The sequence below is a fragment of the Eptesicus fuscus genome, chromosome 1 (genome assembly GCF_027574615.1).
Source record: "Eptesicus fuscus isolate TK198812 chromosome 1, DD_ASM_mEF_20220401, whole genome shotgun sequence".
Classification (NCBI taxonomy): Eukaryota; Metazoa; Chordata; class Mammalia; order Chiroptera; family Vespertilionidae; genus Eptesicus; species Eptesicus fuscus.
Genome location: NC_072473.1, coordinates 121,735,806 through 121,756,929, shown reverse-complemented (window position 1 = coordinate 121,756,929; position 21,124 = coordinate 121,735,806).

The following is a 21,124-nucleotide window of genomic DNA, read 5'->3' as shown; positions in this document are numbered from 1 at the left end:
GCTTTAAAGAACTCAAGAAGGCTTTGGCCTTTATTAGTTGGAGGCTTTGAGGCCACTCACTAATATTGTATTAACTTTAGCTTTTGCATGTCCTCCCAATTCCATCAATAAAAACCAAATATGTAAAATGAGAATTTTCTCTGATTTGGCTTGAGTCTCAATTTTTTTCTAACACTGAATTCTAGTTACCAACTAAAGAGAACATTTTTGTCTGTATTGATTGATCTCCTTTTATTTGCTATTATTCTTTGCTTAGTCACAGCAGTGAAGTGGTCAGAACATTTTCCTTTCTCTCTGGTAAGATTATGAAAACAATTTGCATTATGCATTGAGCTTTCCAATTCATTCTTTTTTTTTTTTTAATCCTCACCCAAGGATATTTTTTTCCATTGATTTTTCAGAGAGAATAGCAAGGATGGAGGAGGCATAAAAGAGGGAGAAAGAAACATCAATGTGAGAGAGACACATGGATTGGTTGCTTCCTGCACTTGCCCCTACTGGGGCTGGGGAACCTGCAACTGAATTATGTGCCCTTGACCAGGAATGGAACCTGAGACCCTTCGGTTCCTGGACCAAAGCTCTAACCACTAAACAAATCTGCCAGGGCCCAATTCATTCTTTATTTGATCCTTACAACAAATTTGTACAGTAGGCTTGGCATGAGCTATTAGCATTATTGTAAAGATGAGGAGATTGAAGCTCAGAGAAGAGAAGTCACTGCCCCCAGGTTTTACAGTCAGAACTCAAAACCTATTTTCTGCATAGCACACATCATTACTAAATATCTCTCACATTATTTGCTTATTTGTTTGATTATTATCTGTCTTATCTGCCAACAGAATGCAAGTTCAATATGAACAGGGTACTTACCTGTCACGTTCACCTCTATATCCCCAGAGGCTAGATTAGTGCCTGGCATATAGTAAATGTTTTCATTGAATCTTGAAAGAAACTTCAATTGTATTGTTCCAAGTCCTTTGGTCTTTTAAATTTTCTATGACTATTTTTAATTTGCCAGTTTTTAAAGAGATAGATGGACAAATCATAAATGGTCATGCAGCTTGTAATTAGTGGAGCCAGCACCAGAACCCAAGGTGTTTAATTCTCAGTAGTGTAGATTTGTGTTATCTTACTTTTGGACACTGGCAGACCCAATGCTATGCTGTGTTTTAGAAAGATCCTTTTAATGTTGATATGTATACTCTAAGACCACTGACAGAGCCAACCTTCTGCAAAGTTGTGGAGTAGGAAAAGTTAGTTGTCTTTGTCTACACATCCACCTCCCCCTCAACTTGAGCTGCAAGCTCTATTCCAGCTTCTCCCCTAGTGTTAAGGATCTTTCTAGATCCCTTCTCTCTGTTCAGATTTTCTCTCTCCTTTGACCCACTCTTAGTGCTAGCTGGATGGAGTCACCTTACCTTTTTGAGTCTCAACTTTCTTACTAAATGACAAGAATAATAATATGTCCGTCTTATATCATTTGTGTGGTATGAACATATAAAGTAACAAGGTATAGATTATAATGCATTTTACAAATGAGGTGATGCTATTAAGTTTTTCTAGGAAATCTGACTAGTATAGCAAACAAATCTCTTTAGAACCATAAGGTTTTTTGTAATGGTTTGAATTACCTTTTCCGGCTTGCCCAGTTAAATTTTAACAAAGATATTCAATATCTTTGACTTAAGAGAGTAATACCTATGGTGGGAATATTTAAAATCTTGGCATGTCTGGGGGAGCCAGATTTATACATTGTGGTGGGAAGAGAGGTTTTTTAGGGCTTTGCTATTCACTCTCTTTCTTTGTAACATGGCTCACCTTAACTCTTTGTTAAACTATGTAGCTGCTACCTGTGCTAAGTCATGAATTAGTCAAGACTTCCAATTCCTTGTGATGAGCAGTTTGGCTTGAAATGATTTGAACAGATCCCAGCTAGAGTCCATTTGGTTCTCTTCAAGAAAGTTTCTCACTACAGCCCTCTCATGCTGGAGCTCAGTAGGCAACAGACCTCTACTGCACACATGCAGTTGAATTTGGACAAAGTGTTTCTTTGCCTCTGGTGTTCTGTGATTTGAAGACCCATGCCAATGAGGTGAAAGGTGAGGGTTAGATAGTACACAGGTGCCCTCATTTGAAAAAGCTGCAGCAAAACATGAGGGTATCTGATTTATATGGAAATTTGCCCCAGTGGGGCCCTTTTGTTAAAATATGTCAACAAGCATCTTTTGTAGAGTTGTGAGACCCAGGGGTTGGAGTCTTTCCAGGCATTTTCTTGTCAGAGCTGTCATTCCATAAAATTATAGAGTGTAGATTGAAACTAAGATTATAGGTTTAAACAGCCCTCACCTCTCTCTGACTGGAGACAGCCTAAGCAATGCCCAGGAGCTAAATTTGGTCTCAGTCATTATGAAAATTGAAAGCAGTGCTTTACAATTAAGAGTTTGAAAACAGCCTTTAATTTATATTCCATAAAACATTGATGGGGTTGGAGGGTTGTGAGGCTGAGGGCTCATTAAAGATGAGTAGAAGCTTTTAAAATGTTGCTACTAGTTTAAATGTGGTCAAAGGCCATGGCAACCTCATGGCATTGAGATTTGTTGGTTATCTCAGGTCTTGTGAAATGTAGTGTTCAAACATCTTTGTAGCAAGAATCACCAGAATTACTGCCTAGAAAGGTAAAATAGAGGCTAGGATTCTAGAGAGGTATGGTTAATTTTAAATAAATGGAACTTGGAAGTAAAGAAATAAAATATACTGAGTTTAAGAAATAGGGATATTCTGGAAGGAGTGGGGGAATTAAAAATAAACACAGAAAGCCTGTCTTAGCCTGGAATGTAAAAATGAAGGAATAGTTAACATACAGTTCAGATGAGACCAATTTGAAAAAGAAAACACACACACAAAAAAAGAATAAAAACAAAACATTGGAAGATGTAACAACTCAGAGAGAGAATCCCAGCCTCACAAGAAGTAGAAGAAATTCTGGACCTTATAGTATCTCCCTAACTTGGAAGGACTGGGACTAAAAGGGTAGTTAGAAGGACTCTGTGAGGTAGAGACCTTCATATAGAGAAGGGAGCTGGCCTGAGTCTGCCCATAGATGAATAAGTTATACTACATAGAGGAAACAGAGACAAAGTTTCTTTACTGGCATTGCTTATGGCTCTTTCTCTTCATTACTTTTAGTTCTCTTAGGTTACTGAACCAGAAACTAGCTTAAGTTACATATGTTTGGAGGTGTGAGTGTGATAGTTACCATTTTTTTTTAATGATGTGTGCGTGTAGTGGTATGGAGAAAGAAGGAAGTTAGAAACATCTAAAATCCTGCCACCTTGAAAGAAACACTAGGATGACTATCCTTTTACGTGGCTCATTATGTGTGTACACATATACATATGTTAACTTTTACAAATGGCATCATCCTATATAATAAAAGGCTAATATGCAAATTGTCCCCTTGACCGGGAGTTTGGCCAGGAGTTCGACCAGGGTGCGGGGCTGGCTAGCCAACTGCCCGCAGCCCCTTCCCCTGTCCAGTCCCACCCCCAATCGACCCATCCCACCCTGCTGGGGGTGGGGCCAGCCGGCCAACCGCCTGTGGCCCCTAACCCCCACTGCCCAGCCTGATGGCCCTGATCAGGGCAAGCTGGCCAGACTCCACCCATGCACGAATTTGTGCACCAGGCCTCTAGTAGTTTAATAATTTCTTTATTGTTAAGGGCACCTTTTAAGGGACTTGTCTCTCTCCTCTTCTCTTCTAATTACACTCCTCAAGATAACCAAAGTTAATAGCCTGGTGTATATCCTTCTAGTATCACTCCATCTGATTGAAACACATGCACACTCACACACACACACACACACACACACACACACACACACACACACACACATTTTGTTTGGTCATTATTTATAGATTTGATTATCATGTTATAAATTTTTCTTTTATTTATTAATCAGAACCTAGAGGATTTGGTGAAATTTCTACAATTCTTTTAATGGTAGCATAGTAATTTAAGATATGAATGTACCACAGTTTTTTCACTCATTTCCATATTAATGGGCATTCATTATATTTCTATTTTGTTGTCATCACCATTGGCACTACAGTTACTCTTATTAGTTTAAATCATATGAAGGTGCTATTTTTGTAGATAAAAAATGGTCAACTATCAAAAAAATTTGATACATGTAAAAAATAGATCAGCAATATCATTCAGGTTTGAGAATGTACAAAATAAAGTCAGCACTCTTTGGTGCATCCTTAAGCTCAACCAGAATGCAGAGAAAAAGAACAAGGAAATAAAAATGAGCAAATCAATAATAAATATAATGGATGAGTGCATGGAGAACATGTGGCTTATCTGTGTATCTGAAAAGATAAGAACAAATGCAGTAAAAGAAATAATAGAAGAAAATATCACTGAAATGAAGAAACAGCTTAATATGAAGATAAAAAAGGATTACCAGGTACCAGTCAACTTAATAAATGTGACCAACATCTAAATAATCCTGGTGAATGTCCTGAATATCAAGGATAAAGAAAAAATTCTACAAGTACCCAGTTAAAAGAGAGACAACAATAAAACCAAAAAAAGGTTACCTGTAAATAATAAAAAACACCTAGATTTTGACATAATATTAAATGTCATAAGACAATGGAGCAACATTTACACTTTTGATAGAAAATAATTTTGATCAAGTTGTCCTCTACCTGATATTATACAGATATAATTAAAATATCTTCTGAAATACAAGAGCTCAGAAAATATTCTCTCTGTAGATTCACTGAAAAATGAAGGGGGGAAAACTCAGAATAGATGCTCAAAGTAACTGGAAAACAATGAAAAAAAAATAAAGACCTTAAGAATGTGGGCTATGGTATAAAAAGATTGCATACATTGAATCCATTTAAACATAGAATAGTTCTAAAAATGTTATAGATAAATGGTATATATCTCTATATATAAAAGCCTAAGCAACTGTCCAACTGTCTGACCAGTAGCTATGATGTGCACTGACCACCAGGGGGCAGATGCTCAATGGAGGAGCTGACAAGCTGTGGTGACTTGGCAGCTGCGGTTCTCAGGTCACACACCCAGAACCAGAGAGGAGGGAGCCTGATTCCAGGGTGTGTCACCCAAGAACCACCCTCTCGCAATCCAGGACCCTTCGGGGGATGTTGGAGAGCCAGTTTCAGGCCAAGCCCCACCAGCCAGGCTGAGGGACCTCACCAGTGCACTAATCCATGCACTGGGCCTCTAGTGTGTGTGTGTGTGTGTGTGTGTGTGTGTGTGTGTGTATCTAAATAATCCTTGAAAGTCTAAAATTTCATAATATGCCACCATTACCTGGGAGATATGAGGATGGGGTAGGAAAGTACAGGAGGAATTAAAAGATACTCTTTCCTTTTATAAGGAGAATTATAGTTAGACTCAATTACTTTAAATTTAAGGTTAACCTAATGCAGAAATAAAAGAAAAAAAATATACTTTCCAAATTACTAAAACAGGAAAAACTAAGTCCCAATTTTATAAAGGAAATAGGAAGCAAGAGGAATTCTCATATTAAATTAGGAATCAAGAGTCAACTGTAGTTTCTTTGTTTAACAAAATACATCAAAAAGTGACATTTTGTTGCCATTTTATTGTTCATATTTTTAATCTTCTTCTTCTTAAAGAAGACTCTTCAACATTTCATGTAATACTGGTTTGTCGGTAATAAACTCCCTCAGCTTTTTCTTGTCTGGAAAGGTCTTTATCAGCCCTTTAATTCTAAATGATAGCTTTGCTGGGAAGAGTAATCTTGTTTGTAGGTCCCTGCCTTTCATCACTTTGAATATTTCTTGCCACTCCCTTCTGGCCTGCAAAGTTAAGTTGAGAAGTCAGCTGACATTTGTATGAGTGCTCCCTTGTAGGTAACTAACTGCATTTCTCTTGCTGCTTTTAATACTCTCTCTTTGTCTTTAAACTGGCATTTTAATTATGATTTGTCTTGGTGTGGGCTTCTTTGGGTTCATCTTGTTTGGGACTCTCCTGATTTCCTGGACTTGTAAGTCTATTTCTTTCACCAGGTAGGGGAAGTTTTTTGTCATCATTTCTTCAAATAGGTTTTCAATTTCTTGTTCTTTCTCTTCTCCTTCTGGCACCTCCATAATGTGACTGTTGATACATTTGAAGTTGTACCAGAGTCTCCTTACACTATCTTCATATTTTTGGATTTTTTTTTCATTTTGCTCTTCTGATTGGGTGGTTTTTGCTTCCTCATATTCCAAATCATTGATTTGATTCTTGGTATTTTCTACTCTACTTTGATTCCCTGCAAATTATTCTTCATCTCAGTTATTGTATCCTTCATTTCTGACTGGTCCTTTTTCATGTCTTTGATGTTCTTACTAATTTCCTTGAAATTCTCACTAAGTTCCTTGAAGCTCTCATTAAGTTCCTTGAGCAAACTTATAACCATTATTTTGAACTCTGTATTTGGTAATTTTCTTGCTTTTATTTCATTTAGTTCTTTTTTTTTTTCTTTTTTGTGATTTCTCCTGTGTTTTCCCTAGAGGCATGTTTCTTTGTCTCCACATTTTGGCTGCTTCTCTGTGTTTATTTCTATGTCTTCCAGACTTGGTGGAGTGCCCTTTTATAGTAGGTGTCCTCTAGGGCCCAGTGGCTCAGCCTCCCCAGTCATCTGAGCTGGGTTCTAGGTGCACCCCCATGTGGGCTATGTGTTTCGTCCTGTTTACATTGATATCAGGAGAGCCTCAAACAAGATGAACCCAAAGAAGCCCACACCAAGACAAATATATTTTTATTGATTTCAGAGAAGAAGGGAGAGGGAGAGAGAGAGAAACATCAATGATGAGAGAGAATCACTGATTGGCTGCCTCCTGCACACACCCTAATGGGGATCGAGCCCACAACCCGGGCATGTGCTCTTGACTGGAATTGAAACAGGGACTCTTCAGTCCCCAGGCTGATGCTCTATCCACTGAGCCAAACCAGCTAGGGCTGTTTTCATTGATCTTTGATTGCTGTTGGTATCACTCGAGGAATTGACCTCTAGGCTAATTGGCTGTGAGGACCAACTGTGACTACAGCAGAAGATCTGCTGTGTGGGAGCCAACCCTATGGAGCAGGACTTGCCTCAGTGGGGTTTTGGTGCTCACTGAGTCTTCCCCTTGAGTGTGTCCCTTGTGGATGTGATAGAGGTTTTTTATTTTATTTTATTTTATTATTTAAAGTATTACACATAGTAGTTCATATATCTCCTTTTTTTCCCATTGACCTTCCCACAGCTTCCCCTACGCCCTCTCACATGACCTCATCCCCCCTCAACCCCCCCCCCCAGTGTCTTGTGTCCATTACTTGTGCTTATATGCAGGCATACAAGTCCTTAGGTTGATGTCTTTCCCCCACTCCCAAACACTCCCCAGCCTTCCCGCTGTAATTTGACAGTCTGTTTGATGCTTTACTGCCTCTGTATCTATCTTTTTGTTCATCAGTTTATGTTGTTCATTATATTCTATAAATGAGTGAAATCATGTGATATTTATCTTTCTCTGACTGGCTTATTTCACTTAGCATAATGTTCTCCAGTTCCATCAATGATATTGCAAATCATAAGAACTCCTTTATTACCACAGCATAGTATTCCATTGTGTAGATGTACCATAGTTTTCTAATCCACTCATCTGATGATGGGCATTTAGGCTGTTTCCAAATCTTAGCGATGGTGAATTGTGCTGCTATGAACATAGGGGTGCATATATCCTTTCTGATTGGTATTTCTAGTTTCTTGGGATATATCCCTAGAAGTGGGATTACTGGGTCAAATGGGAGCTCCATTTTTAGTTTTTTGAGGAAACTCCATACTGTTTTCCACAGTGGCTGCACCAGTCTTCATTCCCACCAGCAGTGCACGAGGGTTCCTTTTTCTCTGCATCCTTGCCAGCACTTGTCATTTGTTGATGATTGCCATTCTAACAGGTGTGAGATGGTACCACATTGTCATTTTGATTTGCATCTCTCAGATAACTAGTGACTTTGAGAATGTTTCCATATGTCTCTTGGCCTTCCTTCTGTCTTCTTTCAAAAAGTATCTATTTAGGTCCATTGCCCATTTTTTAATTGGATCATTTATCTTCCTTTTATAGAGTTGTATGAGTTCCCTTTAAATGTTGGAAATTAAACCTTTATCAGTGATAACATTTGCAAATATGTTCTCTCATACAGTGGGCTTTCTTGCTGTTTTGTTGATGGTTTCTTTTGCTGTGCAGAAGCTTTTTATTTTTATGTAGTCCCATTTGTTTATTTTCTTTTTGTTTCCATTGTCCTAGGAGTGGTGTCGGTGAAGAAACTGCTTCGGCATATGTCTGAGATTTTGCTGCCTGTGGATTCCTCTAGTGTTTTTATGGTTTCCCGTCTTATGTTTAAGTCCTTTATCCATTTTGAGTTTATTTTTGTGTATGGTATAAGTTGGTGGTCTAGTTTCATGTTTTTGCATGTATCTGTTCAATTTCCCCAACACCATTTATTGAAGAGACTGTCTTGACTCCATTGTATGTTCATACCTCCTTTGTCAAATATTAATTGAGCATAGTGGTTTGGGTCGATATCTAGGTTCTCTATTCTATTCCATTGCTCTATATGTCTGTTCTTGTGCCAGTACCAGGATGTTTTGAGAACAGTGGCTATGTAATACAGGTTGAAATCTGGTATTGAGATCCCACCTAATTTATTCTTCTTTTTCAGGATTGTTGTGGCTATTCAGGGGTCGTTTTCAATTCTAGATGAATTTTTGGAGAGTTCTTTCTATGTCTGTGAAATATGCCATTGGTATTTGAATGGGGAGTGCATTGAATCTATAGATTGTTTTGGGTAGTATGGACATTTTAATGATGTTGATTTTACCCATCCATGAGCATGGTATGTTCTTCCATCTGTTTATGTCTTCCTGTATCTCTTTTTTCAGTATCCTGTAGTTTTCTGCATATAGGTCTTTTATCTCCTTAGTTAAGTTTATTCCTAAGTAGTTCAATTTTTTTGGTGCGATGGTAAATGGGATTGCTTTTTTAGTCTCTCTTTCTGTAAGTTCACTATTGGTGTATAGAAATGCCATAGATTTCTTGGTGTTAATTTTGTAGCCTGCTACATTGCCGAATTTATTTATTAAGTCTAATAGTTTTTTGATGGATTCTTTAGGGTTTTTTATGTACAATATCATGTCATCTGCGAATAAGGACGGCTTTACTTCTTCTTTTCCAACTTGGATGCCTTTTATTTATTCTTCTTGTGTAATTGCAATGGCTAATACTTCCAGTACTGTGTTGAACAGGAGTGGTGAGAGTAGGCATCCCTGTCTTGTTCCTATTCTTAGGGGAAATGGTTTTAGTTTTTGCCCATTGAGTATGATGTTGGCTGTGGGTTTGTCATATATGGCTTTTATTATGTTGTGGTATGATCCTTCTATTCCCACCTTGCTGAGAGTTTTTATCAAAAATGGATGTTGGATTTTGTCAAATGCTTTTTCTGCATCAATTTAAATGACTATGTGATTTTTATCTCTCAATTTGTTTATGTGATGTATCACATTTATTGATTTGCGGATATTGTACCATCCTTGCATCCCTGGGATAAATCCTACTTGGTCATGGTGTATGATCTTTCTGATGTACTGCTGGATCCGATTTGCTAGAATTTTGTTGAGGATTTTGGCATCTATGTTCATGACGGATATTGGTCTATAATTCTCTTTCATTGTGTTGTCTTTATCTGGTTTTGGTATTAGGGTGCTGCTGGCTTCATAGAATGAGCTTGGAAGTGTTCCTTCCTCTTGAATTTTTTGGAATAGTCTGAGGAGGATAGCTTTTAGTTCTTCCTTTAATGTTTGGTAAAACTCCCCTTTGAAGCCCTCTGGCCCCGGGATTTTGATTGCTGGAAGCTTTTTGTTGACTGCTTCAATTTCTTCCATAGTTATTGGCCTATTGAGATTTTTAGATTCTTCCTGATTCAGTTTTGGAAGGTTGTGTTTTTCTAGGAATATGTCCATTTCCTCCAGGTTGTCCAGTTTGTTGGAATAGATTTGTTAATAGTATTTTTTAACAATCCTTTGTATTTCTTTGGGGTCTGTTGTTATTTCTCCTCTTTCATTTTTATTTTGTTTATTTGGGTTCTCTCTCTTTGCTTCTTGGTGAGCCTGGCTAAAGGTTCATCAATCTTGTTTATCCTTTCAAAGAACCAGCTCTTGGTTTTGTTGATCTTTTGTATTGTTGTTTGTTTTTTGTTGTTTTGTTTTTTTTTGGTCTCTATGTTGTTTATCTCCGCTCTGATCTTTATTATTTCCTTTCTTCTGCTTACACTGGGCTTTTCTTGTTGCTCTCTTTCTAACTCTTTGAGTTGTAGGGATAGGTAATTTTTTACCATTATTTCTTGTTTTTTTGCAGTAGGCTTGTAGAACTATGAACTTCCCTCTCAAGACTCCTTTTGCTGTGTCCCATAGATTTTGGATTGTTGTATTTTCATTGTCGTTTGTTGCCATGATGTTTTTTATTTCTTCCTTGATCTCTCTGGTAACCCAGTCATTGTTTAATAGCATGTTATTTAGTCTCCATGTGTTTGATTTTTTTGGATTGTTTTTATTATAGTTGATTTCCAGTTTTATGCCATTGTGATCTGAGAAGATGCTTGATATGATTTCTATCTTCTTGAATTTGAAGAGACTTTGCCTGTGACCCAATATATGGTCTATCTTTGAAATGACCCATGTGCACTTAAGAAGAAAGTATATTCTGTGGCTTTGGGGTGAAATGTTCTGAAGATGTCAATTAATTCCATCTGATCTAGTGAGTCATTTAGGATTGATGTTTTTTTGCTGATTTTTTGTTTAGAGGATTTGTCCAATGGTGATTGTGGAGTGTTAAGGTCCCCTACTATGAGTGTATTGCTGCCAATATCTCCCTTGATATCCTCCAGAAGTTTTTTTTTTATGTATTTGGGTGCTCCTGTATTGGCAGCGTATATGTTTACCAGAGTTATTTCTTCTTATTGGATTGCTCCCTTTAGTATTATTAAGTGGCCTTCCTTATCTCTTTTTATGTCCTTCACTTTGAGATCTAATTTGTTAGATATAAGTATTGCTACCCCAGCTTTTTTTTTTTCATTTCTATTTGCCTGAAAAATCTTTTTCCATCCCTTCACCATGAGTCTGTGTGCGTCTTTTTTTCTGAGGTGGGTTTCCTGTAGACAGCAGATATATGGGTCATGTTTTCTTATCCACTCAGTTACCCTATGTCTTTTGATTGGGACATTTAATCCATTTACATTTAAAGTTATTATTGACAGGTACTAGTTTCTCGCCATTTTTATTCTTTACTCCTGTGTTCCTTCTTTGCTTCCTATTTCTTCTTTTAACAGCAGATCCTTTAGCATTTCTTGCATTGCAATTTTGGTGGTAATAAACTCCCTTAGTCCTTTTTTGTCTGTGAAGCTCCTGATTTCACCCTCAATTTTGATTGATCGCCTTGCTGGGTACAGTATTCTTGGATTTAGACCCTTCCTTTGCATAACTTTGTATATTTCATTCCATTCCTTTCTTGCCTGATGTGTTTCTGTTGAGAAATCAGTAGCTAGTCTGATGGGAATCCTTTGTATATAACTTTCTGTCTCTCTCTGGCTGCTTTTAAGATTCTTACTTTGTCGTTGGTGTTTGCCAATTTAATTATAATGTGCCTTGGCATCCGTCTTTTGGTGTTCATTTTGCTTGGGACTCTGTGAGCTTCTTGGATTTGTGTGAATTTTTTCGTCCCTATATCAGGGAAGTTTTCTGTCATTATTTCTTCAAACAGGTTTTCTATTCCTTGTTCAGTTTCCTCTCCTTCTTGCACCCCTATTATGTTGTTTCATTTAGTATTGTCCAAAAGTTCTCTTAGGCTCTCCTCCTGCTCTTTAATTTGTTTTTTCTAGAAGCTGCTCTGCTTGGGCATTTTTTCCTACTTTGTCTTCTACCTCACTGATGTGGTCCTCTGCTTCTTCTAGTCTACTGTCGATGCTTTCTATTGAGTTCTTTATAGCAGCGATGTCATTTTTCATTTCTTCTTGGTTCTTCTTCATTTCCCCTTGGTTCTTACACATATTGTTGAATTTGTCTTCAATTCTTTTCATCCACCTTATGACCATTTATCTGAATTCTATCTCTGACAGGTTGCTTGCCTCCATTTCATTTACTTCCTTTTCTGGTGATGCCTGCTTTTCTTTCATATGTGGGCTTTTTCTTTGTCTCCCCATAATCTCTCTTCTCCAGGTGTCTGGTTATATAGTTCTTTCTCTCCTTATCCCAGGCGAAATCTGACCTTTCTGTGAGAGGGTGCAGATCTCCTCCGAATCCATGTGCTCACGCCACTTGAGGACTGGTGTTCCCAGGTTCGCAGCTGTTCGCTGGGTGCTGTTGTTGTAGAGTCCTGGGATTTTCAGGCTTCTGACAACATCCACTCTTCCCTTCAAGGTGGCACTGTCTCTGCATCAGAGCTGGTCACTCTGGGAGGTATCCCAGCAGCAGTGGAGTCTGCCTGGTCTGGAGAACCCTGTCCAGCAATCCCTCACAGTCCCCTGGAGTATAGCTGTCCCTCAACTCACAAACAAACACTCCCCGTGCGACCACACACTCTCTCTTTATTCTCTCACTCACACACTATCTTGCAGTCTGCCTTCCCGTCAGCAGCCATCTTCTGTTATAGAGTTTTAATCTGGGGTAGTCTGAAGCTATATGCCAGGTGCACTGGCTCTGGGACCCACTGGGAGGTGAAAAGTCAGCCACTGCTTGTTCCCTGCCTGCAGTCACCTGGCATGAGCTACAGAGTAATCTGAAGATATCTGCTGCTTGTGTTGGGCTTAAAGGTTCCCAGGACAGGGCAACCTGTGAAACTTGGCAAGATGCTGCTAGTGCTGAGCCTGGAGCCACTTATTGAGAGTTATGGGGAACATTGAGTCCAGTTGCTGCTTGTTTGAGATATTTTAGGGAAGTCTGAAGCCTGAGATAGGACAAGCCATTCATATTCAAGCAGACAGCTTGGGTGGGGCTGCAAAGTGGTTGGGGCAGGGATCTCAGGGAATCACCAGGGAAGGGCAAACAGAGTTGATGGAGAATCAGATATGGTACCTACCAGTCAACTCTGTGGGGATGGAGTTCCCAGGACTGTTGTCTGTGAGAAAGCTGCCCCAAGTTCTTGCCCTGATGCCAGACCATTTAATTCCTCCATAAATGTCCCTGGATCCTTTCATGCTGTTGCCCCAGAGCTGAAGGTCAGAGGAAGTGAGTCTGGGTAAGTCCATGCACAGGCCCTTTAAAAGGAACTGACTGGGACTTCAACAGCCGCATGTCACTCAGCCACAATCCCCACTTGTTTTTATAGCCTGAAGTTAGGTGGACTTCTCTTCCCAGATGGAACTCTGGGCTGGGAGCCTGGTGTGGGGCTGGGACCCCCTGCTACTCACAGGCCTCCTCAGCCAAGATGTTCCTCCTGATTAAAAACATGCCACACTTGGGTATCAGGCCAGCCAATTCTGCACCTCTTCCCCTCCTACCAATCTCAATGTGCTTTCTTTTTTAATTCTCTAGTTGTCGGACTTCCATTCAGCCAGATTTCAGGTGATTCTAAATGATGGTTGTTCTATATTTTAGTTGCAATTTTGATGTGATTGTGGGAGGATGCAAGTACTGGCATTTACCTATGCCACCGTCTTGGTTCCCTCTCTCAACAGAACTCATCTTTAACATTTTTTTTCCTTGCCTTTTTCTTATTTTCAAATTTTATTTTTCAATTACAGTTTAAATTCAGTATTATTTTATATTAGTTTCAGGTGTACAGGGTAATGGTTAGAAAATCATATACTTCACAAAGTGATCCCCTTGATATTTCAGGTACCCACCTGGCACCATACATAGTTATCACAATATTATTGACAATATTCCTATACTATATTTTACATCTCCATGACTATTTTGTGACTCCCAATTTGTACTTTTTAATCCCTTCACCTTCATTTAGCCCTGAAACCTCCCTCCCCTCTGGCAACCATCAGTTTGTTCTCTGTATCTGTGAATATATTTCGATTTCATTTGTTTGTTTATATTGTTTTTTAGATTTCACATATAAGTGAAATCATATGGTATTTGTCTTTCTCTGTCTGATTTATTTCACTTAGCGTTATACCCTGTAGGTCCATCCAAATTGTCCCAAATGGTAAGATTTAAACCTTTTTTATGGCTATGAAATATTCCATTGTATATATGTACTACAATTTTTTATTTACTTGTCTGTTGATGGGCATTTGGCACCAGTGCTGGTTCTGAGGCAACTCATCAAAAGTCCTAGGGTACCCCAAGGTGAGTTGCCACCTACCTGGGGCCTGTAGTCCTTTGTGGTGTGGTGTGGTCCAAGGAGTTGTCAGGGTAAAGCAAATAGTGTTCATTAGAATAAAACAGATTAAGATTTGTCTGTGTGGAGGCAGGGTTCTTCTCAGGAACAGTAGCACCTGTTGGGGCATGGGGGGGAAAATGGGCCTAGCTCAAAAGCCACATAACTCAGTCTCTCCCTGTGTATATTTGATACCCCTTAAGTCTGCTTAGACTTACTAAAAAGCCTTCCAAGAAAGTCTTCACTGTGGGCCCATGCTGCCTGCAACCAGTAGACTCCTTGACAGGGTGCTAGCTTGGTAAGGTGAAGCCACAAAAAGTTGGAGAGTGGGGCTAGTGGATCTCCAAGCTGGTGCCATATAGTGGGGAGTGCTTGACCCAGGAAAGATGATGTCTATGGGTGGTAAGGGAGAGGGACTCAGCACAGGTACCCTGGTGGTTGATTCTCTAGCCCTCTCCTCATAGCCACATAACCCAATCTCTTTCTGTGTGACTGTAGTCTGCTCTGAGCTATTGTCCCTCTTCTGGAGCCCAGTGTAAATGCCCACAAAGAGTTTGTGTGTTGGCTCTTTAAGGAGACACCTGGGTTTCTAACAGACTCTCATTTCTGCCTGGTGGATGGAATTCCCACTGGTTTTCACAGCTAGGTACTATGTGGGCTCCTCTTTATGTCTCTGATGCTCTGGGCTAGGGAGCTTCATGTGGGATTGAGACCCCTGGCTCCTTAGGGGAGACCTTTGCAGCTAAGATTTTTCTCTGGATTCTAAACTGCTGCCCATGTGAGCAGGATCAGAGTTTCTGTCCTTCCTACCAGTTTTGATATGGCTTCTTCTGTAAATCCTTTGTTATAAGTCTTCTATTCAGTTAGTCTTCAGTTGATTATTCAGGTTGATTGTTCTATATTTTAGTTGTAATTCCAGTTTGGTTCTAGGAGGAGACAAGTGTAACTTTCAACTACTCTACCACCATGTTGGATCCTTCATCTTTTTTTTTTTAGGTGTATATAAATTATGCAACCAAGATAGATTTGTAGAAAAACCTCAGTGGTTAAGCATGATTTTTGAAAAAGAAATCAAAAGCAGTATATATTTTGGTATATTCAGATGTGATACTGGTGATGCTAATAGGGAAAATTGTTAGAGTTAATAGATAGCTTGGGGGTTATTTCTATTCTGGTTGTATCCAAAAATTGGTGAAAATTTAGTCTCTGTTCTTTTTTTTGAAAAATTGAGATATAATTGACATGTGACCTGCCATAGTGTGGACCCAAAGCCAAGTACCAGGTGGATATTATGAATCTGCATGTTTACTTAAAAAATTCTGACAGCCTAGTTCATCTTGATCCCATTGCCTTGGAATCATAGCATAAACATCTCTCTTCAGTAACTATGTGAACATTCTTATAGTTTAGTCTCAGAGTTTGACCAAGGATCATTATCATGGCTACAGACATAAAGAACTGAGTAAAATTGACTTGCTGTATTATCTTCTCACACAGTTCTTTTAAAAACATTAGAGAGAGAGAGAGAGAGAGAGAGAGAGAGAGAGAGAGAGAGAGTCTGAGTGTGTGTGTGTGTGTGTGAGTGTGTGTATGTGTGTGTGTTCGTGGATATGCATTGGGGAGGAGAGAAAAAGAGAGCTATCATTCCTGCCAATAGTTTGTAAAGTTCATACTCTCTGCTTCTTCAGATTTAATCCTCCAATTTTAAACATGGTGTCTATTGATTCTGCATGAGCAAATACCAAGTAAATCAATATTATTTTACTCCTACTTCCTTTTCCTCCCAACCTAGCCCTCCCTCTCCCAATTATAGTTGTTATCTTTTTCTTTGTTTATTTTACTAGGCTTATACTTTTAAATGTGCCTATAGATCTGACTTGATTCATCAGCCTTAAATGATATCCTTTAATCTGGGGAGATTTAAAATAAAAAGAAATCAATATATCTACATTAAGTCCTACCTTCTCTCTCCCTGCCTATCCTTATGTTTTAGTTATGTAATTTTTTTTCATTTTCATTTGTAAGATTTATATTAGACTCTGCAACCATAATTTCCAGGGTTATTGTAGTCTTAATCCTGTAGTTAAATGGTTTCCATGCTCAATGCTAATCCCTCTCACCAGATTCTCCATCCATCTTTTGAGTAGGCTGACCTTTGTTCTCAAGCATTTTTTTCAAGATGTGCTCATTGCAATAATGTTCTCTAAATTCTTATATGATCCAAAATATTTGTTGCTTTTGTTCATGAAAGACTGTGTAGCACAATATGGCTTACATTTGTCTTTTTCTGATGATTGTGTGGGCAGCATTGCTTTACTTTATTTTAGTATTAAATATTGCACTAGAACAGCGATTTTCAACCTGCGTGCCATGACACACTGGTGTGCCACAAGAATTTTTAAAACATGCAATGCTTAACTATTTAGTCAGGGCACTGACCTCTTTTCCCTTAGATTGTCAAATACAAAACATGACAAGAGCCAAAATAACAATAGCTATCCAGTATAAGTGAATAAAAATTACACATTTTTTGTTAGATCTGCAAAAAATATTTTTTGGTGTGCTGCATAATTTTAGTAATTACTTTATGTGTGCCATAATATGAAAAAGTTTGAAACTTATTGCACTAGAGACATCTGAGGCCAGACTGATAATTTCCGTTATTGATGACTTTATCATTTTTTTGTCTACATGCCTAAAAGAGTCTTTATTTTTAAAATCCAGTTACTTTATTGAGACATGTTTAAGTGTTAATTGTCCTGTATCAATTTTTCTAGGGTTTTGGTGTGTGTGTTTTTTAATCTCTACATTTAGGTTTTTGTTTATTTCTGTGAAGATTTAAATATTTTACAGTCCATGTTTCATTTTATTCGTTTTTAAAAATACATTTTTATTGATTTCAGGGAGAAAGGGAGAGGGAGAGAGAGATAGAAACATCAATGATGAGAGAGAATCATTGATCAGTTGCCTCTTGCATACCCCCAACTTGGGATCGAGCCCGCAATCTGGGCATGTGCCCTGACCATGAATTGAACCATGACCTCCTGAATCAGAGATCAGTGCTCAACCACTGAGCCATGCTGGCCAGACTCATTTTATTCTTTATGTTCCTCAATTATGTTTGTATTGAATCTCCTTTGTCTATTTGTCTATCTTTTATATTGTGTTATTTTGAATCCTGTTGAACTCTTTATTACCTTTTAAAAAATTCTATATACCATATATTTTTTACTAAGTTTTCATTAGTATTAATTCTCCTTTGTGTTATTTGCAGTGGTTTTTAAAATTGATTTTAGAGAGAGAGGAAGGGAGAGAGAAAAGAAACATAGATTTGTTTTTCCACTTATTTATACATTCATTTGTGATTTTTGCATATGCCATGACCAGGGATCAAACCTGAAACCTTGGCATATTGAGATGATGCTCTAACCACAGAGCGATCTGGCCAGGGCATACAATGTTGTTTTATTTTTTTCTTCCATTGTCTTTATTATATTTTTTTTAGTTTACGAAGTAAGTGATTTCATTGTCACCATTCATATTAGCTCATTTAATAAAATCATTCTGTAAAATAAATTAGAGTTTATGAATTTGTTATTGAAGAGATATTTCTTCCTAATTTCTATTCATTTTTAGCATTTTAATCTATAGATCATTCTTCTAGGAAACTTTTACTGACCCCCCACCCCTGCCCCTGCAAATGCAGCTCTCATAGCTTTTGGTGCTTTCCCAATTATACCACTTACCACACAGGTTTGAAAGGCCCTGTTTGTTCATCTGGAAACTAGACTATAAGCTTTAGGAAGTCAGAGGCTGTGTATGTTATTCTTGTTCAATGATACATCCCTAGCATCTGGCCTGTAATAACCCTACCATTTATGCCATATGTTGTCTTTTTATTTTTATTTTTATTTATTTTTTATTTTTTAAATATATTTTATTGATTTTTTTACAGAGAGGAAGGGAGAGGGATAGAGAGTTAGAAACATTGATGAGGGAGAAACATCGATCAGCTGCCTCCTGCACACCCCCTACTGGGGATGTGCCCGCAACCAAGGTACATGCCCTTGACCAGAATCGAACCTGGGACCTTTCAGTCCGCAGGCCGACGCTCTATCCACTGAGCCAAACTGGTTTTGGCTGTTGTCTTTTTAAAACAAATATATTTTTATTCAATTCAAAGAGGAAGGGAGAGGGAGAGAGAGATAGAAGCATCAATGGTGAGAGAGATCCCCACACTGGGAATCGAGCCTTCTAGCAGGGCATGTGCCCTGATCGGGAATCAAACTGTGACCTTCTGGCTCATAGGTCAACATTTATCCACAGCCATACCCAATGAGCTGCCCTAAGTTGTTGTTAAGGACTTCAAGATAAATCTTATCACCAGAAATAACACAATCTTGTGAATTGTTAATTATGAACATGCATAGAATCTTAGGATGGTACAAAATAATACTTTTGTACTTTTGTTCTCTATGTTGTTCAACTTACAGTTCTGAGTTATGTGAATGCTTTAGGAGCCCATTCTTTTCCTAATGAATTTTCAGCTTCTATTTTCTATGCTTTCCCCCTTCCCTAGATTTCTGGCTCTCTCTCTAGTGATCAAAGCCATGGACTTTCATTTAAGAACTTTTTCCGAGAGATCCAAGATGGCAGCTGACAGGATGGCAGTGAGCAAGATAGTGTGTGAGTGAGAGAGCAAATGGAGAGTGCATGGATGTGCAGGGAGTGTGTGTATTTGTGAGTGAAGGATAATTATATTCCATAGCGACTGTGGGGACTGGTGGAGCAGGCTCCTCTGACCGGGCAGCCTCTATTACTGCTGAAATCTATCCTGGGTGGCCAGCTCTGCTGCATAGACCACACCATCTTGAAGGGGAGAGCGGCTGTGATAGGAAGCCTGCCTTATTTTTCCCCTGGGGAGACATTGGATACCACCTGGGACCCTACAGCCACAACGCCCAGGGACCAGCTTCCTTGGCTGTGAAGCCACAAACACTGAGACTCCAGCTTCCCTGGCCACGGGCACCTAAAATGTTTGTCCAGGGGGAGACAAGGTGGTGGCTGAATAGATGGACGGGTCCTGCTCCTTCTCACAGAGCAGATAAAAGAAACAGATGAATTGAATAACATCCACCTGGGATCGGTGAATTAAACACAGCTGGTGAGGCAATCCGTGGATGGAAAGGTCAGAGATCGCCTGGAGAGAGGTGGGATCAGGGATCTGGGCTGGAGGGAAAACATGCACAGCCGGGACTGGAGTCTCAGAGGGAGATTGCGCTGCACCAAATCCCCGTCCCTTGGGGTCAGTGTAGCCATCAATTGTGGAAGGGGTCCACAGGGCTGCTGGCAGTGGGGGACTCTAGATCCAAGCCCACATCCATGGGAGACTGCACCCAGAAAGGTAACCTGAAGTTCCATACTGGTCATGCAGTGTCGGGGAAGAAAGACGCAAGTTGGCATGGTTGCTTTGTCTTTATAACTTCCTTGCTTTTATTTGCTAAACCCAGTGCATAGGATCTGTCCATTAAAAACACTCACCAAGACTGCAGGGCAAGGTGGTTTTTGTGGAAACTGGGGAGTAGAATAGGGAGAGACAAGCAGGAAGCCAGCTCTGGGACAGTCCGTCCATCTAATCCTGAACAGACATTTTTCTCCTGGAGACCAGGCTCCTCCTAGCAGTGCAGCCACACCCAGTCTTGAGTGTAGCAGGGAAAGGTAGATTCTAAATACCCCCAGGGAGCCCTGGGGGACTGGGTTGAGAGGCCATTTGGTCTCAGAAACTAATACAGAAACACCACCACCTAGGGGCCATGTCAGAAATAGATGCTTGTGTAAATACAACTGAAAGCAGGCAGAAAAAGAGTGGGCAGATTGATTCTGCCTGCTTGAAACCAAGGTTGTGGCATATGATACAGAGGAGCAGTGGATCACTGGGAACTTCAACACTGTGCTGACTACCTGACAGGAAACTGAGATGTGGCAGGCAGAACAGTAGAATGGGGTCTTAAACCTGTTCCCATGGGACATTGAAGCTCCGCTGAAGCAAACGAACTTCACTTTTTTAAGTTGCTATCTTTTACTTAAAAAACTAAAAATTTTTTCACTTTATTTATTATTATTATTATATATTTTTTATTATTATTTTACAATTTTTTAAAAATTATTTTTTTGAATTAGTGTTCTATATTCTATTTTTATTTTTTATCATTATTTTACTCTATCTCATTTTTTTCCTTTAGGTCAACACTTTCTTCCTCACTTTTCCCATTTTCATCCTGTTTCTCTTCTCCTGTTCCTGCTTTAGTTTTTTCTCTATCCTTTCTTTTTTCTACCTGTTAAAAATTGATCTTCTTTATCTGCTTTATTGATGCATTACTATTAAAGTAGTCTCTGTTGGCCTACTCATATATCTAATTTCCTCTCTCCTGCTCAAAGTTAATGTACACTTCTCTTTTCTCTTTCTTCACTAGCCAATTTTTTTTTCTCTCTTTCTTGTTGCTGTTGTTTGTTTGCCTGTAGTTAGTCTGTTTTTGTTTTTATTTTATGTTTTTATTTTTTGTCTCCTTGCTTGTTCTCTTCTTCTACTAATAGCTTAATTAGTTTCAATCACCAACTCAGGACTATATGCTTTCTATAATCCTTTTCCAAAAATAGATGAACACATAGATAGATAGATTAAAGAAAGGGAAAATTTATATATGTACATATATG